The 24,899-nt window shown below is 45.8% G+C and overlaps 1 protein-coding gene across 2 annotated transcripts in view; it reads right to left on the bottom strand.

Annotated features, from left to right (window-relative positions):
* The window catches only part of SERTAD4 (SERTA domain containing 4), a 70,973-nt gene extending 46,739 nt beyond the window's left edge, over positions 1-24,234 (bottom strand). The window contains exon 1 of one of the 2 annotated variants that reach the window (XM_056568208.1): positions 24,216-24,234. The gene's annotated coding sequence lies outside the window, so the exon portion shown is untranslated. Of the gene's footprint in view, positions 1-11,059; positions 11,312-24,215 lie in introns of those variants that run through there. The other variant, XM_056568205.1, reaches the window with a different exon arrangement.
* Positions 24,235-24,899: the final 665 nt, after the last annotated feature.

The following is a 24,899-nucleotide window of genomic DNA, read 5'->3' as shown; positions in this document are numbered from 1 at the left end:
TATGGTAAGAGGACTTTCCAATATATTACTTTGGGGATTTGTCTTTAGTATATGTCATCAATGTATGAAGTAAGGTTGGCCATACACAAAAGATAGTGGTACACGCATGCCTGTTTGGCCTATCTTTCCCAATCCCCCCCCCCCCCCCCCCCACTTCCCCCATAAAGTGGTGAGTGGGAGTGGTGAAAAGCTGCCATACATCTCTGACTGTGGTTATTCTCCCCAAGAGCAAAAGTATTGGGCAGTTGAAATCAAACATGTCCAATCCTTTTCTCTACCAACATCTGCTGTTAGGAGGCCTCCACATATATTAGATGGTTGTCTGGTCCCGCAAAATTCATTGTGCTTGGCCAACACATATAGGGGATAAGTGTCTGATTATGAGGTGTCCGACCTCTGGAATCCCCCGCAATCTCCAGTACGGCGCTGTACACATGTATCTCTGGCTCTCCCATAGAGATGAATGGAGGGCGCATGCCGCCTCCCGCTCTGTGCCGGACCCCCCGCGATCAGACACTTATCCCCTATCCTTTGGATAGGAGAAACATTTTCCTACACTGCAGTACCTCTTTAAGCATTGTACTTCAGGGACCATCACTAATCGATCACCAGAACAATGAGTGACAGTGCTACCGGGAACACCATGACCCCTTCATTGTAGTACCCTTCCAAAAGTAACGTGTGTGCCTGGTACTGTGGCTCTGCCCAGTCTTTGGGGCTGGGCATGGTCCGGCTTCAGTGCCAAGTACAGACTTTTGCTGCCCCTTTGTTCTGGTGGCAAATAGAGGGTCCCAGCGGAGTGCCTCCGTAAATCATACATTGATGGCCTATCCTGGAAAAAGATAGTTATATGATGGATTTTTAACATGGTATCAGGTGAAAACTGATTCCCCTTCATATGCAAACGCTAGAAAGACTCAGAAGAGATATTGCTGAAAAAGCTTTCTTGTTTATTTATGGCCATGGAAGTAGGATTACAAGTTAGGAGGCTATCCCATACGGCATGTCTTTATTTTCTGACTGTGTGAACTCTGTATAATGGTCCTATGATGCGTTTAAAGATCTTGTTGCTGTACTCTCTGAGCCAAACACTGGCTGAGAGAGTACAGCAACAAGATCTTGTGATCTGAGCACTATATCAGGGATGACTTCCAAGGTTGCAGACATAAATTTGTGTGTATCTATGACGTTTCATATGCAGATTTGCTCCCCTACAGAAGGAAGACAACTGCTTCTGTAGCTACCCTGTACAACATCATCTAAATCATTTAAAAGCCTTGAAACATGACTAGAGATTATAAGACAGTGCAGTCACCCAGGTGCACAAAATGTACAAGCATGCAGTCTATCACCAACCTTCTCCTCTAGGCCAAAAGGCACCTGGAAAAATGTGTGGATCTGCGAGTGAATCCACAGCAGAAATCCATGGCTGATCCTCAGATTTCTTTTGTTTCTTTTGTTTTTGCATACATATTGGCATTGTTCTGTTCTTGTTGTGTGAACAGTGTTGTGGATTTCCCATTGAAATTCATGGGCGGCAGATCTTACATGGCTGCCATTCATGAAGAATGCACGTTACAATCCATATGGATTATATGAATGAATTTTGTAGACTACGTGAATCCTTAGGCCATAGATGGGGGGTTTCCTGCTTGGAACCCCCCACTATGGGCCAGATTGGAGACAGGACAGCCAAGTGCTCTTACACATCCGGCATTACCGTGCAGTACAATGGTCGGCTATTCATTTAAAGGGTCAGTATCTAATTCTACATTTCCTCAGAGGCGGCCGCTGTACGTTTGGCTGCAGTTCCCCTCAGTGATAAAGGCCGATCTCAGGGGGGGCTTCTAAAGCCGTCCTCGCAACAAACAACGTTATTACCAGGCCCGGCTTCAAAACTGAAAAGGGGTTTCCATGGTGAGACAACTTCTTTAAGCTCTTTATAAAGCCCTTTCATTCTGTAGATCAGTGGTGGTCTGAGATCACAGAGTACCAATACCATCTACGACAGTGTTTTCCAACCAGGGTGCCTCCAGCTGTTGGGAAACTACAACTCCCAGCATGCCTGGACAGCCTTTGGCTGTCCGGGCATGCTGGGAGTTGTAGTTTCGCAACAGCTGGTGGCATCCTGGTTGGGTAACACTGCTGTACGACTTGAATAATTTCCAATTGTTTGGTGCAAAATATCAGGACATATATTTCCCTACCCTATAAATAAAGAGCAAACAGTGAATCCTAAAGGCTTTATAGTATATAGTGTACCACAAAAACCAGAGCTAAGCTGCAATACCACGCACAGCCTATAGGCAAGGGTGGCGCTATTTCTGAAACAAAGCAGCCATGCTTTTTTTTTTTTTTTTTTTTATACAAAGAAGTAGTTGCAATCATTGTTACATCCAGATAAAGCACTACCGGAATGGAAGATACACGTTGAGTGGGCCGCCTCCGCCACTGCTCTGTATCCGAATGGATGCTTTATTTGTGTTTTATGTTTCTTATACAAGTTCTCCTTCTAGGGGAATTAAAAACCTAAGGTAGGATTCCATGGGAGTGAGTCAGATGTATTGGCAGCAGCATCCAGAAATTGAGGCCAGCTTTGCAGGAGCCCTCAGAAGAATGGGTCTCCTTATTGCCAGACGGTCTTCTCAGAGGGATTAGCTGGGGGTGAGGGTGGGGGGTTTAGTCTGAGGACTGTATGTGTGTAAGAAATGAACACACATAGAGCGGGATGAAAGCCAAGCAACACTGTATGTCCGGTAAAAAAAAAAAAATCAACCCTTTCACCACTACAGAGTCTCGTAATACTACAGACCCTCCATGATGGGAGGTAAAGTGGTCACAATGAGGGTAGAGGAGACCTTCTGCATACAAATGGCAAGCAATTCAGAAAGAAGCCGAGACATTGAGGAACATTGGGCATTGGAGTATACAGTATATAGCATTATTATGCTATACTACACCATGCAATATGCCATAAACAGATGGAAACACTGGATGCTACAAGCTAGATCTGTTGCCCCATTGGCATGGCACTGGACCTATGGACCATCCAACATAGTTGTCCTCTGGTTTGGTTTCACCAGATCAAATATAATCTAAAGGAAATCTGTCATCAGTGTCGCCTGCACTAACCTGTCGGTACAAGCAGGTACTACAGGTGACACTGAGGACAACAATACTTACCTGGTCCCATTCTGTGCTGTGGTTCTCCGGCTATCCTCTTTGGTATCTCCTGCTCCGGGCCCAACTTGGAGCATGGGAAGAGCTTAGTGATGTCACGGCTGCTGTTTGCTAGCAGCGGGACCCAGCAGAGAACAGCAATGGTGACGTCACTAAGCTCCGCCTATGCTCCAAGTCGGGCCTGGAGCAGAAGATATCGAAGAGGATTGCCGGGGAACCACAGCACAGAAGGGGACCAGGTAAGTATCGTCGTCATCAATGTCACCTGCACTGCCTGGCTATACCGACAAGTTAGTACAGGTGACACTGATGACAGATTTCCTTTAGCAATTTTTGATCTGGATTCTGCATGCCAGATAGCGACCACCACCCGATGTACGTGAACCCAGCCAGAGGCGTAGCTTGTAGCTTCTGGGCCCCGATGCAAGATCAACAACAGGGCCCCATGTGCCAATTATAATACTGGTCTCTTCCAGGGAAAACAATAGATGGCCTGTCCACAGAATTGATGGGGTGCCAATATAAAGCATCCACATTGTTCAGCTGTTCTGTACACTGTTTAGATCCGGGTGTTGCAGCCGTGCCGAATAGCCAGGTGTCAATACCCTGCCAATCAGCTATTGATGGCCTATGGATAGGCCATCTATTGTTTTTACCTGGAATAGGCCTCCATACACATTAAGAAAAATAAACCAAACCCACCTATTTTGGTGGAACTAGCTAAATCTTGTACTCTTCCATAGAGATACATGGAGGTGTGTGTCGGCCACCGCTTTGTGCCATGGTCAAAAGTAATCTGCACGGAGTGGAGGTCGTACCATGCATGGAGGGGCCCACTGTGATGCAAGAACATTGAGTGAAATAAATAAAATCTGTCTAAAAGTATGCTCAGGAAGCAAACTGGTTGGGAAACACTGGTATATGCTTCTCTGGTATATGGCGCCTTATTCATACTTTTAAATACTGCCACTTATGCTGCTCTCTTTCAGTTTCCTGTCATTAGGTGTCAGGTGGTCATTTTGCTACGGGGTTCAGTGAATTATAGTTACGCCCCTGGTGGGCCACCGTTTCTACAAACTCAGCTGTTTGTAGGGACTGATACCTACAAATGCAGTGGTGTAGCTATAAACATGGAAGCTTGTTGGCTAAGGTTTGTTGGCTACCCCCTGGTACCCATGGCCCATGCAACTCTCCAATGGCACCAAGGGCCCATGCCTCCCCTCCTAGGACCCAGGGACAATGCCCCCCTACGACAACCAGGGCCCAATTTCCCTCAATGGCCCATCCCCCCCAACACCCAGGGCCCATGCCCCCAACATCCATGGCACCCAGGACCCATGCCCCCTTTTGAATATATCACAATAGGTCAGCACATTGTTGGCTACCCCATGGCACCCAGGGCCCATGTCCCCACTCTATGGCACCCAATGCCCATGCCCCCCACCCCCATTGCACCAAGAGCCCATGCCCCCTACCCCCATCAGGGTCCATGTCCACTTTTAATTACATCACAATAGGTCATCACATTGTTGGCCACCCCCTTGCACCCAGTGCCCATGTCCCCACTGTATGGTGCCCAGCATTCACCCCCCCCCCCCCCCCCCATGGCACCCAGGTCCCATGCCCCCTTATGAATACATCACAATAGGTCAGCACATCTGTATTATACATTCATTGACCCCCCCACCCCTATTGCCGTGTAAAAAGTCACATTAGGGTGAACATCTGGACGGGATGATGGAGTGTGGAGTGATTGTATACATATATATAAGTACACGGATACGTGCAGCTGAAACGCCGGCACCTCCAGGGATCCTAAATAAAACATGTGCATCCCCTCTGCTTGTTCTTTCCTGTAGCTGTAGCTCTGTATAACATATGGTTCTACGTCTGTGACAGCTAAAGCCATAGGAAAGAGCTACAGGCAATGAGCGGGGGAGCCTGCCATCACCTAAAGCCAGTGGTGCCTCATTGGTTAGTCACCGAAAGGTACTATAGGCTCCCACGTTACATATAGAGAACAAGGACAGCGCTGTGAGGGCGCACAGAAGGAGCCCGGAGATTGAATTGATCTATTTTGCATATAAACAGATAGACAACATTTGGCTCATAAATGCGTTCGCTTGTGGTATAGCTGGTTTTATGGGCGCGCGGTTATGCAACCTGCTGCTTAATGCCGCCATTCATTGCAAGTGTGAAGGTTATCTTATGGTCTAACGTGTATTATGTCCCCGAGATACAGTAAGGACATATTGGGGGTTGTGGTTATCTACTGCTAAGCAAATAAACAGTATAAGGGACAACACCGCACAAATAGTCTTTCATCGCTTTATGATTATTATTATTATTATTGTTTATTATTAAATAAATGTTAAGAGTGTGTTCACACAATCTAGGAAGGAATCTGTGAAAAATAAAATAAAAAAATTTATATTTCTACTAAAATCTACAGTATTTCAAAATCCACATGTATTTTTCAGACTTTTTTTCAGATTTTTCACACTTTTTTTTTTTTTTGTAACTTACATATATTTTTCCTGAAATTTGCTTTTCCATTTTTTTCTATAAAGGCGCATTCACACTGCGTCATTGTATATGTATTATAGGAAAATAAAAGTATAGGGATATTACACAGGCACAGAATACGCATGAAAAACTCTGTGTGAACAAAAACTGCAATGGCAGCTCCTCAGCTGTTGCAAAACTACAACTCCCATCATGCCCAGACAGCCTTCGGCTGTCTGGGCATGATGGGAGTTGTAGTTTTGCAATAGCTGGAAAGCCACCATGGGGGAAAAAATGGATTTAAACAGTTTAAAGAAAAAAGTGTAATTTTTTGAACGGTTGGTGCATAGAATAAAGCAATTCATACACATTTTGGCTGGACTGACCAATATCTAATGTATTCGGTAGTCTTCCCAACTTTCCACCAATGGCAGATGTCCAGGGAGAGAGGAGAAAGGATCTACCTAGTCTTTTGGTTCCTGGGAAGATCAGCCACCACCAGAGGTGTCTGGCAGCGGCTTTGTTCCCCATCCCTGCTGACGACACATGGATTCTTGGTGGAATCGTAAACCTGTACGTGTATGGGGAGATTGGAAGAGACAGGTGAGACCATACAAGTGTTGAGAAGTACTATGATGTTACAGTATAGGGAGTGTGATTGGATGATGAGGTCACCAAGTAGTACAGTGATGTCACCAAGTAGTACAGTGATGTCAGGAAGTGTATGTTACCGTGTGATTGGATGATGAGGTGACCAAGCAGTACAGTGATGTCACAACGTCTATGTAGCAGTATAGTGTGTGTCATTGGATGATGATGCCTCCAAGTAGTACAGTGATGTCATCAAGTCTTTCATTGATGTCAGGAAGTCTATGTAGCAGTCTGATTGGATGATGAGGTGACCAAGCAGTACAGTGATGTCACAACGTCTATGTAGCAGTATAGTGTGTGTCATTGGATAATGGTGCCTCCAAGTAGTACAGTGATGTCATCAAGTCGTTCAGTAATGTCAAGAAGTCTATGTAGCAGTGTGATTGGATGATGAGGTCACCAAGTAGTACAGTGATGTCACCAAGTAGTACAGTTAGTGTGATTGGATGATGAGGTCACCAAGTAGTACAGTGATGTCACCATGTAGTACAGTGATGTCACCAAGTAGTACAGTCAGTGTGATTGGATGATGAGGTCACCAAGCAGTACAGTGATGTTTCAACATCTATGTTGCAGTATAGTGTGTGTCATTGGATAATGGTGCCTCCAAGTAGTACAGTGATGTCATCAAGTCTTTCAGTGATGTCAGGAAGTCTATGTAGCAGTGTGATTGGATGATGAGGTCACCAAGTAGTACAGTGATGTCACAACATCTATGTAGCAGTATAGTGTGTGTCATTGAATGATGATGCCTTCAAGTAGTACAGTGATGTCATCAAGTCGTTCAGTGATGTCAGGAAGTCTATGTAGCAGTCTGATTGGATGATGAGGTCACCAAGCAGTACAGTGATGTCACACAGTCTATTTAGCAGTATAGTGTGTGTCACTGGACGATGATGACTCTGAGTAGTACAGTGATGTCACCAAGTAACACAGTGATGTCAGGAAGTCTGTTACAGTGTGATTGGATGAGGAGGTCACCAAGCTGTACAGTGATGTCACACAGCCTATGTAGCAGTATAGTATGTGTCATTGAATGATGATGTCACCAAGCAGTTCAGCAATGTCACAGTCTATGTAGCAATATAGTGTGTGTGATTTGATTATGTCACCGAGCAGTACAGTGATGTCATGCTGGTTTGGTGTGTTTGATGTGTGATTGGATGATGATGTCACAGAATGTGTCCAGTGATGTGACAGTGATGTGACACTGGTAGTGTGTGTGTGTGATTGGATGATGATGTCACCGGGAAGGACAGTGATGTCACACGTTCTATGTAGCAGTAATGTATGTTAGTGGATTATGATATCATAGATCAGTATTTTTATGTTACACAGACTATAAGGCAGATGATCAGTTTGAGATTGGAGATGAAGTCACCGAGGAGTACAGTGATGTCACACAGTGTAAGATTAGATGATGTCACAGAGGAGTACAGTGATGTCATACAGTGTAAGATTAGATGATGAAGTCACAGAGGAGTACAGTGATGTCACACAGTGTAAGATTAGATGATGACACAGAGGAGTACAGTGATGCCATACAGTGTAAGATTGATGATGTCACAGAGGAGTACAGTGATGTCACACAGTGTAAGAATAGATGATGATGTCACAGAGGAGTACAGTGATGTCATACAGTGTAAGATTAGATGATGATGTCACAGAGGAGTACAGTGATGTCATACAGTGTAAGATTAGATGATGAAGTCACAGAGGAGTACAGTGATGTCACACAGTGTAAGATTAGATGATGACACAGAGGAGTACAGTGATGTCATACAGTGTAAGATTAGATGATGATGTCACAGAGGAGTACAGTGATGTCACACAGTGTAAGAATAGATGATGATGTCACAGAGGAGTACAGTGATGTCATACAGTGTAAGATTAGATGATGATGTCACAGAGGAGTACAGTGATGTCATACAGTGTAAGAATAGATGATGATGTCACAGAGGAGTACAGTGATGTCATACAGTGTAAGATTAGATGATGATGTCACAGAGGAATACAGTGATGTCAGACAGTGTAAGATTAGATGATGATGTCACAGAGGAGTACAGTGATGTCACACAGTGTAAGATTAGATGATGACACAGAGGAGTACAGTGATGTCATACAGTGTAAGATTAGATGATGATGTCACAGAGGAGTACAGTGATGTCACACAGTGTAAGAATAGATGATGATGTCACAGAGGAGTACAGTGATGTCACATCCTCTATGAGGTATGCAGTTGTGAGTGATTAGATGATAACATCACTCAGGTGTACAGTGATGTCACACAGAGTGTGATTGGATGACAGAGAGGTCTCATTTGATCCCGGAGAAGTGCAGTGATGTCACACAGTATATCTTGCAGTTTAGTGAATAGGTTTGAACTATGATGTCATAGAGGACAGTGATGCCATACAGTCTGAGCGGCTGGCATGTTTGTTTGACTGGATGTTAGTTTAGCAATATCAGACAGCTTACTATATGAAGCAGGTTAGAATGTGTAATTGTATTATGTTGTCAAAAGTGACATCACATTGTGTGTGTGTGACTGGACAATGATGTCACACAATCTGTAGTAAATCAGCGTGTGCACATGGGTGATCATGTCACAGAGAATATAGTGAGGTCACACAGGTCACTGTCAGTGATTGGATGGTGATGATGAATGTAGTGATGTCACACAGTCTATGTGGTAGATCAGTGATTGGATGATGATGTCACAGGGCAGTATAATGATCTCACAGTCTATGTAGCTTCTTGATGTTGATGTTACATACATATTTCCTTACCACATAGACCAATGTTTCCCAAACAGTGTGCCTCCAGCTGTTGCAAAACTGCAACTACCAGCAAGCCAGGACAGCCAACGGCTGTCCGGGCTTGCTGGGAGTTGTAGTTTTACAACAGCTGGAGGCAAACTGGTTGTTAAACACGGTGACAGACAGTCCACAGTTTCATCCTACTGTTCAGATACCACCATGTAAGCCTATACTGATTCTCAGTTACTATCACCAGTAACAACATCACCTGAACTACAAAAAGAATAATTCATTATAAGTTATATTGAATGTCATTACCCGGGTGCAGCCCCCCTTCTTCAGAGATCAACCCTCAATATACGCCCCTGATCACCGCAGTTCCGAAAATTGACGTGTCCACTCCAACGTACATGGGTAAAAATGCATTATCAAATACAAAAAAAGTAAAAAATAACTAAATAAATAAATAAATCAATAAAAAAGACATGAAATTCTAAATCTAAAATTATAAGTCTAATGAAATTCTAATTGTAAAATAAATAGACAAATAAATAAATCATTATTCAAGAACTTAAAAGTAACTACAAATAATTAAAAGAGTGTCTTGACATTGTAGCCAATTCATTGATTATTTATTTATTTATTTATATTTATGTATTTCGTCGTGTATTTCTTTATGTATTTGATTTATTTATGCATTCATTTTATATTTATTTATGCATTTCGTCATGTATTTCTTTATGTATTTTATTTATTGATGTCGTTATTTTAAATTATTTTTATTTCTCTATGTATTTCTGTATGTATTTCTTTATGTATTTTATATAATTATGTATTTATGTATGTATTTAATGTTATTTATATGTATTTCTTTTTGTATTTCTTTATATATTTAATTGATTTATTTATCTTTGAACAATGTATGTCCCCGACCACCTCACGAATATTTCTCTTATCAAAAGCCATCGCACAGGAGGAAACGTACTAGTTGGTGGATTTACCGTAGCAAGTTAAAAAAAAAGTAGTATTTTTGCCCCTACCCCAGTTTTAATTTCGCAAACACCCCGTCACCGAAGGAAATGAATCCAGTGCAACCATCTGAATATCCCAAGTGTCATATAGAGGAGATGCATATGGTCTGACTTGCATCCTCCCCATCAGTCCCATCCATCTTTGGAGCTGGGAGAGGTAGACGTGTAGCAGTTAACCCTCAGGTATGTCATAAACACTAAAATATTCATCTGCCCAACCTAAAGTGACCTTTCTGGCAGCTCTGCAGACTGCTGGGAACAGACTGCTCCTTCCTCCAGCCCGGGGCTATGTTCTGACCTGATCATCCGCACAAGCACAGACACGATCCCTGGATACACAATCATATGCTCTCCCTTCCATAACAGACAATTAGTATTCCAAACAGCAATTACCACTATTATCATGTTAACCCCCTGCACGGTAGACCTCCGACACATCCCCCCCTCCCTCTTTGTCACCATAGCCGGCTGTGTTTAGAGACTCGGGGGCTAATTATCTCCCGTAAAATCTCCAGTAACGCGTATGTATCCATGTGTCGCACTCTATAATACGATGGAAGAATGCCGGAAAAAAATAAATCGGTGCCGTATTTAGGAAATAGACACCAATTTTTTGGGACGTTACATTAAACGAGGCAATGTTGCCAAATTTTTGGGCAAAAAATTGTGAAGAACAGGCGAGATTTGTAGCCACTCACAATACGTTGTGAAGCCGGGAATACGAAACAATGCCCTGATTCGTACAATCGTATCGATCCATGCCAGCGTGGCACGACGAGTTGTCGTACCTTTGTCCCTGGCGTAAAGAATAGTATTTCAATCGCCAGGACTGTTGTAAAGTTTTCTGGGATGCACAGGGTGCTTTGTTGCACCTCAGTCTGCTGCGAACAATAATGCCCACCTTCTGCCACCCACTTGTGCCCGTTGCCTTACCGGAGCTGCGCCCTGGCTGCGTCCTGAGCGATGGATGACTGGATACCAGAGTGTAAATCCCCAGTCCTTTGCTGGCATCTGTGAGCCCCTGGCTGCTGCTGTGTTCACTGTGACTTGCAGCAGACGTTATGGTAATGAAATGATGGCTTATAGTCTAGCAGCGAGCGTGTGAAACCAGTAAATCCTGTTTAACATTTCCCTCTAGATCTCACAGTGTGCCCCCAGGGTTAGAAAGGAAATATGACAACCTCGTGTCTTAACCATGCACTAAGCTTCGTATACTCCCTCCTCCAGACCAAAGGAGGTGTGACTGCTGGCACCTGGTGGCATTACAAGGCACTACCCAGACCCATGCTGCCTTCTGCAAGATACACTGGAAAAAGTGGCACTGGAGGAGGTGGCACTATCATTCCCATCACTTTTCATCACCCCAGACGCTGCTCGTGTTGTTTAAATTATTCGGTATAAGGTTACCTGCTAAAATTGGACCCTGAGATGTAGCAGAGCTGAATTTGCTAGACAATTTGCAATACAGATTTCCCTACTGTCCTATCCTCCGGGCTCATTGCTTTTACCTGCACTGATACATTGTAACAAACTGTTTCCAGTCTCTCTGAATGTAAACAGTTAGTGCCCATGCACACTATGGAACTTCTACTCTGACAAGTTGTGGTGGTAACACGGGGGTGCAAGTTATGCATGTCAGGTCGTGACACCAGGGCACCGTTAGCCTATACACGGTCTGAGGTTGGGACTGCTTCTCCTTGGCCAAGCACGGATAGCTGTCTTTTACTGAGGCAGGAGCAGATGGTACAACACTTGCAGTATGGAGCAGAGTAGAAGGGATGCAGTGTAACCCTTGGGAGCCCTGCTGCCTTGCTGGGACTTATGGTGCTTTTCACCCACTTGAATTAGATAGCCTTGAGTCTTGGAGATTAAGAGATATCCCACGCTGACTAGGGTTCTGCTAAGGTCCAATTTCTGACACCACTAAGGTATGAACTGACCAAGTCCTGTACAGGCGAACACCTGCAGAATGGTGGGGATGATTTGATGAGAGATTTTCTTTAGGCTTCCCTTGGCATCACCTCCCACTTCTTCCACCTCCTTTCCACACTGCAGCTCACATGGAGCTATGCACACAGCAGTGACTAGACTCACTCACTCAAATGGGGCAACTCCTCCCCCCCTACACTATATACAGGGCCTTTTGGGGGTTGCCATTAGGTAACGGAGTCACCTGATTACTCTGCATCTCTCTTCTTAAGGGTACAGTCCACAGATAATAAGATAATACAGTAAATACAGCAAAGTGCATAAATACAATAAACAATAGAACAGTGTGCCCATCACAGGAGCAGCAGGCATGTCCAAGGAGATCCGCAGCCCACAGGAAAACCTTTGGTTCTGGGACACCACAGTATTCCGAGTGGAAATCTGCTTGCAGCACAGTCCCATTGATCTTAATGGGATTCTGCTGCACTGTGCACACCATGGAATTTTGTAGCAGAACTATGCAGGCAGATCCATATTAAAGTATGTTTACACTACTGAATTTCTTCACATGGAATTGGACTCAGGAATGTATGAACCTTAACAATATTGTGAATGGTTCTTCCGCTGAAAGTTCATTCTTTCAGGTGAATTACGCACGGACTGCATTGCTGTCAATGCTGATGGTGGAGGACGGTCCACGTGGTCCTGGCATTGAAGGATTTCGACGGACACTGCACATATGGAATCTACAAATTCCATAGTGTGAACATACCCTTATGCTGAAAGATTGAACATGTTAATTCTTTTAGCAGAATTCTGCCTGGAACTACATGGCAGTAAGTGGGACGTCCATTAAGCATCGTTTCCAGTGGAGGCTGCTGCAAGCGTAATTACACTTGGAATAAGTTCAAGCTAATTCGGGCTCATTACATGGCCGTCTGTCTCTGTAATTTCATGCCCGTTCTGAAATCCGTTTAAGCCTTTTGCAGACGGTTTGCAAATGGTTGTAAATGGATCCCATGGGATTAATGGGATTATTTTACAATCCTTTGTTATCCGCTTGCACCCGTTTGCTTTCTATAACATTTTTTGACAAGAAAAAAAGACGGTGCATGCATTATTTTTTTTCCCCTTCAAAAAAAAAAAAACGGAAGAGAAGCGGATATAATAAATTTTATCTTATTAAGTCAATGGGAAATGGATGAGCCTTTAATGTCATCATAAGACGAAGAAGAAATTCAAAAAGAAAATAATTTCTTGCACATCTGACCACTGTCACTTTAAACATTAATAACTCTGGAATGCTTTTAGTTATCATTCTGATTCCGAGATTGTTTTTTCGTGACATATTCTACTTTAACTTAGTGGTAAAAATTTTGGGTAAATTGCATCCTTTCTTGGTGAAAAATCCCAAAATTTGATGAAAAATTTGAAAATTTTGCATTTTTCTAACTTTGAAGCTCTCTGCTTGTAATGAAAATGGATATTCCAAATATTATTTTATTTTATTCACATATACAATATGTCTACTTTATATTTGCATCATAAAATTGACGAGTTTTTACTTTTGGAAGACATCAGAGGGCTTCAAAGTTCAGCAGCAATTTTCCAATTTTTCACAAAATTTCCAAAATCACAATTTTTCAGGGACCAGTTCAGGTTTGAAGTGGATTTGAAGGGTCTTCATCTTAGAAATACCCCACAAATGACCCCATTATAAAAACTGCACCCCCCAAAATATTCAAAATGACATTCAGTCAGCATTTTAACCCTTTAGGTGTTTCACAGGAATAGCAGCAAAGTGAAGGAGAAAATTCACAATTTCCATTTTTTACACTCGCATGTTCTTGTAGACCCAATTTTTGAATTTTTACAAGGGGAAAAAGGAGAAAATGTATACTTCTATTTGTAGCCCAATTTCTCTCGACTAAGCACATACCTCATATGTCTATGTAAAGTGTTCGGCGGGCGCAGTAGAGGGCTCAGAAGGGAAGGAGCGACAAGGGGATTTTGGAGCGTACGTTTTTCTGAAATGGTTTTTGGGGGGCATGTTGCATTTAGGAAGCCCCTATGGTGCCAGAACAGGAAAAAAAAACACATGGCATACCATTTTGGAAACTAGACCCCTTGAGGAACGTAACAAGGAATAAAGTGAGCCTTAATACCCCACAGGTGTTTCACGACTTTTGCATATGTAAAAAAATGTTTACAAAATTTCAATAAAATGTGTGCTTCCCCCCAAATTTCACATTTTTTCAAGGGTTAATAGCAGAAAATAGCCCCCAATGAAGTGCACTATGGGCGAACTACAATGCTCAGAAGAGAAGGAGTCATATTTGGCTTTTTGAGAGCAAATTTTGCTCGGGGGCATGTCACATTTAGGAAGCCCCTATGGTGCCAGGACAGCAAAAAACATAACAAGGAATAAAGTGAGCCTTAATACCCCACAGGGGTTTCACGACTTTTGCATACGTAAAAAAAAAAAATGTCACTAAAATGTGTGTTTCCCCCCCAAATTTCACATTTTTGCAAGGGTTAATAGCAGAAAATACCCCCCAAAATTTGTAACCCCATCTCTTCCGAGTATGGAGGTACCCCATAAGTTGACCTGAAGCGCACTACGGGCGAACTACAATGCTCAGAAGAGAAGGAGTCATATTTGGCTTTTTGAGAGCAAATTTTGCTTGGGGGGCTTGTGGCATTTAGGAAGCCCCAATGGTGCCAGAACAGCAAAATAACCCCCACATGGCTTACCATTTTGGAAACTAGACCCCTTGAGGAACAAAACAAGGGGTACAGTGAGCATTTACCCCCCACTGGTGTCTGTTAGATCTTTGGAACAGTGGGCTGTACAAAATTTTTAATTTGCGCAGCCCACTGTTCCAAAGATCTGTCAGACACCTGTGGGGTGTAAATTCTCACTGCACCCCTCATTACATTCCGTGAGGGGTGTAGTTTCTGAAATGGGGTCACATGTGTTTTTTTTTTTTTTTTGCGTTTGTCAAAACCGCTGTAACAATCAGCCACCCCTGTGCAAATCACCTCAAATGTACATGGTGCACTCTCCCTTCTGAGCCTTGTTGTGCGCCCCCAGAGCACTTTGCGCCCACATATGGGGTATCTCCGTAGTCGGGAGAAGTTGCATTACAAATTTTGGGGGGCTTTTTTTCCCTTTTACCTCTTGTCAAAATGAAAAGTATAGGGCAACACCAGCATGTTAGTGTAAAAAATTTATTTTTTTACACTAACATGCTGGTGTAGACCCCAATTTCACCTTTTCATAAGGGGTGAAAGGAGAAAAAGCCCCCCAAAATTTGTAAGGCAATTTCTCCCGAGTACGGCGATACCCCATATGTGGCCCTATTCTGTTGCCTTGAAATACGACAGGGCTCCAAAGTGAGAGCGCCATGCGCATTTGAGGCCTGAATTAGGGATTTGCATTGGGGTGGACATAGGTGTATTCTACGCCAGTGATTCCCAAACAGGGTGCCTCCAGCTGTTGCAAAACTCCCAGCATGCCTGGACAGTCATGGACAGGCTGTCCGGCAATACTGGGAGTTGTTGTTTTGCAACAGCTGGAGGCTCCATTTTGAAAACAGTGGCGTACCAGATGTTTTTCATTTTTATTGGGGAGGGGAGGGGGGCTGTGTAGGGGTATGTGTACATGTAGTGTTTTTTACTTTTTATTTGATTTTGTGTTAGTGTAGTGTAGTGTTTTTAGGGTACAGTCACATGGGCGGGGGGTTACAGCGATTTTCCCGCAGCGAGTTTGAGCTGCCGCGCAAAATTTGCTGCATCGCAAACTTGCAGCCTGATACTCACTGTAAGCCCCCTGCCCATGTGAATGTACCCTGTACATTCACAAGGGGGGGGACCTCCAGCTGTTGCAAAACTACAACTCCCAGCATGCACAGTCTATCAGTGCATGCTGGTAGTTATAGTTTTGCAGCAGCTGGAGGCACACAGGTTGGGAAACACTGAGTTAGGAAACAGACAATGTTTCCCAACCAGTGTGCCTCCTGTTGTTGCAAAACCACAACTCCCAAACATTCTCAGGCATGCTGGGAGTAGTAGTTCGGCAACATCTTTAGAGCCAGATGTTGCCGAACTACAACTCCCAGCATGCTTGGAGTTGTAGTTTGCAACATCTGGAGGACTACAGTTTGCAGACCACTAATACAGTGGTTCCCAATCTGTGCCCTTCCAGATGTTGCAAAATTACAACTCCCAGTATGCCAAAACTGTCCAGGCATGCTGGGAGTTGTAGTTCTGCAACATCTGAAGGGCCAGATGTTACAGAACTACAACTCCCAACATGCCTGGACAGTAAGGGCATGCTGAGAATGTGTAGTTTTGCAACATCTGGAAGGGCACAGTGGTCTCCAAACTGTGGACCTCCAGATGTTGCAAAACTGCAACTCCCAGCATGCCCAGACGCCAAGGGCTGTCTGGGCATGCTGGGAGTTGTAGTATATAGGGTCCCAATACAGCAATGCATGTCGCTTTACGGCGACGTGCATTGCTGTAAAGGGCCCGACCGCGGCTGAAGATCTACTCACCTGTCGCCGCCGCCGCCATCTTCCTCGCCGGGATCCGGGTCTTCAGGGACGAGGTAAGTACCGGGGCCGGTCCCCAGCACTCCCCCGTCCCCCGCCGCGTCCTCTGGTCTTCCTCCCGTCCTCTCCGGACTTCAAGGGGCCGGGCAGGATGGGAGGAAGTAACTGCCCCCCCCCCCCCTGCGATTGGTCGGTTAACTAACTGACAGATCGCAGGGAATAGGAGGAGGTGGCAGGTTTGCCACCTCGCTCCTAGTCTTCAGCATGGTCCTGGCTGTCTGTGACAGCCGGGATCATGTGAAATTACCGGGCGGTCGGGTCCCAGAGACCCGATCAGCCCGGTATCGCCGCAGATCGCAAGGGCGATTTCCCTTGCGATTTGCGGCGATCGCCGACATGGGGGGCATACATGGCCCCCCTCGGCGTTTGCCCTGGATCCCTGCTGAAGGATTTCAGCAGGGATCCGCTTCCGATCTCCGCCGGGTGAGCGGCGGAGACCAGGAAAAGACATGACGTATGCATACGTCATGGGTCCTTAAGACCCAGGGTGTGATGACGTATGCATACGTCATGGGTCCTGAAGAGGTTAAGGACCAGGCCAATTTTCACTGTAGGACCAGAGCTTTTTTTGCACTTCTGACCACTGTCACTTTAAGCATTAATAACTCTGGTGCTTTTACCTTTCATTCTGATTTCAAGACAGTTTTTTCGTGACATATTCTACTTTATGTTAGTGGTAAAATTTTGTCGATACTTGCATCATTTCTTGGTGAAAAAATCCAAAATTTGATGAAAATTTTTTTTAATTTTGCATTTTTCTAACTTTGAAGCTCTGTGCTTGTAAGCAAAATAGACATTCTAAATAAATTATGTTTTACTTCACAAATACAATATGTCTACTTGATGTTTGCTTCATAAAGTTGACATGTTTTTACTTTTGGAAGCATCAGAGGGCTTTAAAGTTCAGCAGCAATTTTCCATTTTTTCACAACATTTTCAAAATCGGAATTTTTCATGGACCAGTTCACTTTTGAAGTGGATTTAAAGGGATTTTTTTTTATTAGAAATACCCCACAAATGACTGAAAAAAAAATGCACCCCAAGATTACATTCAGTAAGTGTGTTAACCCTTTAGGTGTTTCACAGGAATAGCAGCAAAGTGAAGGAAAAAATTCAAAATCTTAATTTTTTTACACTCGCATGTTCTTGTAGACCCAGTTTCTGAATTTTTACAAGGGGTGAAAGGAGAAAAATCCTCTTAAAATTTGTAACCCAATTTCTCTCGAGTAAGGAAATACCTCATATGTGTATGTCAAGTGTTCGGTGGGCGCAGTAGAGGGCTCAGAAGGGAAGGAGCTACAATGAGATCTTGGAGAGTGAGTTTTTCTGAAATGGTTTTTGGGGGGCATGTCACATTTAGGAAGCCCCTATGGTGCCAGAACAGCAGAAAAAAACCACATGGCATACCATTTTCGAAACTACACCCCTCAAGGCACCTAACAAGGGGTCCAGTGAGCCTTAACACCCCACAGGTGTTTTGTCACGATTCGGCTTCCAGGTAGTGGATCCTCTGTGTCAGCGAGGGATTGGCGTGGACCGTGCTAGTGGACCGGTTCTAAGAGGCTACTGGTTTTCACCAGAGCCCGCCGCAAAGCGGGATGGTCTTGCTGCGGCAGTAGCAACCAGGTCGTATCCACTAGCAACGGCTCTACCTCGCTGACTGCTGAGAAGGCGTGGGACAGAAGGACTAGGCAGAGGCAAGGTCAGACGTAGCAGAAGGTCGGGGGCAGGCGGCAAGGTTCGTAGTCAGGATGGGTAGCAGAAGTTCAGGTACACAGGCTTTGGACACACTAAACGCTTTCACTGGCACAAGGCAACAAGATCCGGCAAGGGAGTGCATGGGAGGAGGTCAGATAAAGGCAGGGAGCAGATGGGAGCCAATTAAGCTAATTGGGCCAGGCACCAATCATTGGTGCGCTGGCCCTTTAAGTCGCAGAGAGCTGGCGCGCGCGCGCCCTAGAGAGCGGAGCCGCGCGCGCCAGCACATGACAGCAGGGGACCGGGACGGGTAAGTGACCTGGGATGCGATTCGCGAGCGGGCGCGTCCCGCTGTGCGAATCGCATCCCCGACGGCCATGACAGTGCAGCGCTCCCGGTCAGCGGGACTGACCGGGGCGCTGCGGGGAGAGAAACGCTGTGAGCGCTCCGGGGAGGAGCGGGGACCCGGAGCGCTAGGCGTAACAGTACCCCCCCCCCTTAGGTCTCCCCTTTTCTTTGACCGGTAACTGCCTCCCCTGGGATGAGGACACCGGGAAAGAATGGAGGGTTTCCTCAACGGCAGGCAGTACAGCAGGAGTGGGAATGGGGAGGGAGGGCAGAGGGCGAAGCCTGGCACGGGGCAGTGTGACACCAGGACGGGGGCCATGAGGAGGCACAGAGGTTTGCCTGACGGGACTGGGAGGGGGGGAGAGGCACTTCCTATGGCAGGCAGAGTCCCAGTTCTTTATCTCCCCGGTGGTCCAATCAAGGGTGGGGGAATGAAGCCGGAGCCATGGCAGACCGAGGAGGACCTCAGAGGTACAGTTGGGGAGAATGAAGAACTCAATCCTTTCGTGGTGGGGTCCGATAGACATCAGGAGGGGTTCTGTGCGGTAACGCACGGTGCAGTCCAATCTGGCTCCGTTGACCGCGGAAATGTAGAGCGGTTTGACGAGACGGGTCACCGGGATGCTGAATTTATTAACAAAGGACTCCAAAATAAAATTCCCGGAGGCACCAGAGTCCAAGCAGGCCACGGCTGAGAGGGAGGAGTTGGCTGTAGGAGAAATCCGCACGGGCACCGTGAGACGTGGAGAAGAAGACTTAGAACCAAGAGATGTCACACCCACGTGAGCTGGGTGCGTGCGTGCGTTTCCCAGGCGTGGAGGACGGATAGGGCAATCCACCAAGAAATGCTCGGTACTGGCACAGTACAGACAGAGATTTTCTTCTCTACGGCGATTCCTCTCTTCCTGGGTCAGGCGAGACCGATCCACTTGCATGGCCTCCTCGGCGGGAGGCCCAGGCATAGACTGCAAAGGATGCTGTGGGAGAGGTGCCCAGAGATCTAAGTCTTTTTCCTGGCGGAGCTCTTGGTGTCGCTCAGAAAAACGCATGTCAATGCGGGTAGCCAAATGGATGAGTTCTTGGAGGTTGGCAGGAATCTCTCGTGCGGCCAGCACATCCTTGATGCGACTGGATAGGCCTTTTTTAAAGGTCGCGCAGAGAGCCTCGTTATTCCAGGATAGTTCAGAAGCAAGAGTACGGAATTGTATGGCGTACTCGCCAACGGAAGAATTACCCTGGACCAGGTTCAGCAGGGCAGTCTCAGCAGAAGAGGCTCGGGCAGGTTCCTCAAAGACACTTCGGACTTCAGCGAAGAAGGACTGGACTGTGGCTGTGGCAGGATCATTGCGGTCCCAGAGCGGTGTGGCCCAAGACAAGGCCTTTCCTGAAAGAAGGCTTACTACGAACGCCACCTTAGACCGTTCTGTAGGAAACAAGTCCGACAACATCTCCATATGCAGGGAACACTGAGACAAAAATCCACGGCAGAGTTTAGAGTCCCCATCAAATTTGTCCGGCAGGGACAAGCGTAGGTTAGGAGCGGCCACTCGCTGCGGAGGAGGTGCAGGAGCTGGCGGAGGAGATGGTTGCTGCTGTAGCAGAGGCAGAAGTTGCTGTAACATGGCGGTCAACTGCGACAGCTGCTGTCCTTGTTGGGCAATCTGCTGCGATTGCTGAGCGACCACCGTGGGAAGATCAGCGAGACTTGGCAGCGGCACCTCAGCGGGATCCATGGCCGGATCTACTGTCACGATTCGGCTTCCAGGTAGTGGATCCTCTGTGTCAGCGAGGGATTGGCGTGGACCGTGCTAGTGGACCGGTTCTAAGAGGCTACTGGTTTTCACCAGAGCCCGCCGCAAAGCGGGATGGTCTTGCTGCGGCAGTAGCAACCAGGTCGTATCCACTAGCAACGGCTCTACCTCGCTGACTGCTGAGAAGGCGTGGGACAGAAGGACTAGGCAGAGGCAAGGTCAGACGTAGCAGAAGGTCGGGGGCAGGCGGCAAGGTTCGTAGTCAGGATGGGTAGCAGAAGTTCAGGTACACAGGCTTTGGACACACTAAACGCTTTCACTGGCACAAGGCAACAAGATCCGGCAAGGGAGTGCATGGGAGGAGGTCAGATAAAGGCAGGGAGCAGATGGGAGCCAATTAAGCTAATTGGGCCAGGCACCAATCATTGGTGCGCTGGCCCTTTAAGTCGCAGAGAGCTGGCGCGCGCGCGCCCTAGAGAGCGGAGCCGCGCGCGCCAGCACATGACAGCAGGGGACCGGGACGGGTAAGTGACCTGGGATGCGATTCGCGAGCGGGCGCGTCCCGCTGTGCGAATCGCATCCCCGACGGCCATGACAGTGCAGCGCTCCCGGTCAGCGGGACTGACCGGGGCGCTGCGGGGAGAGAGACGCTGTGAGCGCTCCGGGGAGGAGCGGGGACCCGGAGCGCTAGGCGTAACATGTTTGACGACTTTTCGTTAAAGTTGGATGTGTAAATGAAAAAAAAAAATTTTTCACTAAAGTGCAGTTTTTCCCCCCAAATTTACTATTTTGTTAAAGGGTAATGGGAGAAAATGCCCTCCAAAATTTGTAACCCCATCTATTCTGAGTATGGAAATACCCCATGTCAGGACATAAAATGCTCTGCGGGCGAACTACAATGCTCAGAAGAGAAGGAGTCACATTTGGCTTTTGGAAAGCAATTTTTGCTGAAATGGTTTTTGGGGGACATGTCTCATTTAGGAAGCCCCTATGGTGCCAGAACAGAAAAAAAACACATGGCATACTATTTTGGAAACTACACCCCTTAAGGAATGTAACAAGGGGTACAGTGAGCCTTAACACCTCACAGGTATTTCATGACTTTTTGTTAAATTTGGATGCGTAAATTTAAAAAAAACATTTCCCTTAAATGCAGTTTTTCCCCCAAATTTTACATTTTTACAAGGGTTGATAGGAGAAAATTACCCCCCCCCCCCCCCAAATTTGTAACCCCAATTCTTCTGAGTATGAAAATACCCCATGTGTTCACATCAAGTGCTCTGCTGGCGGACTACAATGCTCAGAAGAGAAGGAGCGTCATTGAGCTTTTAGAAAGAGAACTTGTTTGGAATGAAAGTCAGGGGCCATGTGCGTTTACAAAGCCCCCCCTCCGTGGTGCCAGAACAGTGGACCCCCCCCCCCCCACATGTGGCCCCATTTTGGAAACTACACCCCTCACAGAATTTAACAAGGGGTGCAGTGAGCATTTATGCAATGAAACTAAAGGAATATCTTCAGCTCACCTCCCTACGAAAGAATTCGAAGTGGATCCAGCAATTCCAATAAAACATTGATTTTATTCGTAGTTATACAGTATAAATATCTTTTGCAGATAGCACTCACAGCACACCACTTAGTCAGTGATACACAGCAACATGGACGCGTTTCAAGCGCATGCACTTACACCCCACAGGCGTTACATTTTTCATTTTCACGGACCACTGTTCCAAAAATCTGTCAGACACCTGTGGGGCGTAAATGCTCACTGCACCCCTTAATACATTACATGAGGGGTGTAGTTTCCAAAATGGGGTCACATGTGGGGGGGGTCCACTGTTCTGGCACTATGGGGGCTTTGTAAACACACGTGGCCTTCAATTCTGGACAGATTTTTTCTTTAAAAGCCCAATGGCACTCCTTCTCTTAGAGCATTTTACATCCACATATGGGGTATGTTCTTACTCAGAAGAAATGGGGTTAAAAATTATGGGGGTCTTTTTTCCTATTTTCCCTTGTGAAAATTTAAAATTTAGGGTAACGCCCGCATTTTAGTGAAATTTTTTTTTTCATTTTCCCATCCAACTTTAATGAAAATTCGTCAAACACCTGTGGGGTGTTAAGGCTAACTATACCCCTTGTTAAATTCCATGAGGGGTGTAGTTTCCAAAATGGGGTCACATGTGGGTATTTATTTTTTTGTGTTTATGTCAGAACCGCTGTAAAATCAGCCACCCCTGTGCAAATCACCAATTTAGGCCTCAAATGTACATAGTGCGCTCTCACTCCTGAGCTTTGTTGTGCGCCCGCAGAGCATTTTACGCCCACATATGGGGTATTTCCGTACTCAGGAGAAATTGAGTTTCCTTTTCCTTCCTTGAGTTCTTTTTTCCTTTTACCTCTTGTGAAAATAAAAAGTATGGGGCAACACCATTATGTTAGTGTAATTATTATTATTTTTTTTTTACACTAACAGGCTGGTGTAGCTCCCAACTTTTCCTTTTCACAAGGGGTAAAAGGAGAAAAAGCCCCCCAAAATTTGTAACGCAATTTCTCCCGAAAACGGAAATACCCCATATGTGGCCCTAAACTGTTTCCTTGAAATACGACAGGGCTCCGAAGTGATAGAGCGCCATACGCATTTGAGGACTAAATTAGGGATTGCATAGGGGTGGACATAGGTATTCTATGCCAGTGATTCCCAAACAGGGTGCCTCCAGCTGTTGCTAAACTCCCAGCATGCCTGGACAGTCAGTGGCTGTCCGGAAATGCTGGGAGTTGTTGTTTTGCAACAGCTGGAGGCTCCGTTTTGGAAACACTGCCGTACAATATGTTTTTCAATTTTATTGGGGGGGGGGGACAGTGTAAGAGGGTGTATATGTAGTGCTTTACCCTTTATTATGTGTTAGTGTAGTGTAGTGTTTCTAGGCTACATTCACACGGGCGGAGGCTTACAGTGAGTCTCCTGCTAGGAGTTTGCGCTGCGGTGAAAAATTTGCCGCAGCTCATACTTGAAGCACAAAACTTACTGTAAACCCGCCAGTGTGAATGTACCCTGTACATTCACATGGGGGGGGGGAGTCAAACCTCCAGCTGTTTCAAAACTACAACTCCCAGCATGTACTGACAGACCATACTTGTACTTTTGCAACAGCTGGAGGCACACTGGTTGGAAAACCTTCAGTTAGGTTCTGTTACCTAACTCAGTATTTTATCAACCAGTGTGCCTCCAACTGTTGAAAAACTACAACTCCCAGCATGTACTGATCGCCGAAGGGCATGCTGGGAGAAGTAGTTATGCAACAGCTGGAGGTACGCAACTATAACTCCCAGCATGCCGAGACAGCCTTTGGCTGTCCGGGCATGCTGGGAGTTGTAGTTTTGCAACACCTGGAGGCACCCTGGTTGGGAAACACTGCTTAACGCCTATGTGTGTGTGACGCCAGTGTGGTTTTTGGGTTTCGGAACACCATACGCCCGGATTCTCCGCTATCCCAGGGGCTAGTTGTGAATAAAGAGTCCACAACCAGTTAGGGGTAAACAGAGGCTTTACTGAGTAGAAGACAGATGTAATTATCTTCACAGCTAAGGCCAGAATTCCCAGAGAGGTGGCCAGTACCCAGAGGACCCCGCTGCTTGCTGGACCAATACTTGTAATTAACTTGACTTTGACTTGTAATTAGACTTGACTTGACTATGTGCAGGACTTGACTAGATTGGGTGACAACAGACATAGACTTGTAGACTTACTGGAGAGACTTGTAGCTTTTGTGGTACTCCAGATGCTGATCACTTGTCTCTAAGGCCCCTGGTGCTTGCTGTCTCAGCAAAGACTTGATGATAGCTAAGGGAGTTTATCTCAAAGAGACTGAATTGTAATGGCCGCCCCCTTATATAGTGGGGGGCTGGACTAAAGCCCATTGGTCAAGCTGTGGGTCATAGGTTAAGCTGGTGCTCTCTGGGAGTACATGTGACAACAATTTATGTAACTGCATAACATAACATAACATGTGACAGGCTTACTCACAGGTCCTTGAGACTATCTAGACATAGGGATCCAGCCTATGCATTAAAGGAACATACACACATTTATTAAACCAACAGGGAGACAACCGGAGGAGACCCTACAGGGGAGCCCCCAGGTCACCGAGGGACTCAACCTGACAGGGCCTACAAGTGGTATAGGACCATGTACCTGCACTGGGACATTACAAAGTTTACAGTGGTTATCCAAAATCCTGGCTTTTGAGGATTATTTCCCAGGACTCTGACAAAGATGACAGCTTCATATGGAGTCATGGTAGGTGGAATCTTTAGCAGAACTACAAGCACCTTCTTCACCACCTATACATGAACTGACGACCAGCCGGCCGGGTATCCCTTACATCAGGGGCGGACACAGACAGCAGAGGGCCTCTGTGCAAAGAGTGTGCC

Source organism: Hyla sarda, chromosome 3 (genome assembly GCF_029499605.1).
Source record: "Hyla sarda isolate aHylSar1 chromosome 3, aHylSar1.hap1, whole genome shotgun sequence".
NCBI lineage: Eukaryota > Metazoa > Chordata > Amphibia > Anura > Hylidae > Hyla > Hyla sarda.
The sequence above is the reverse complement of the archived record's forward strand: the minus strand, read 5'-3'. Positions and strand labels throughout refer to the sequence as shown.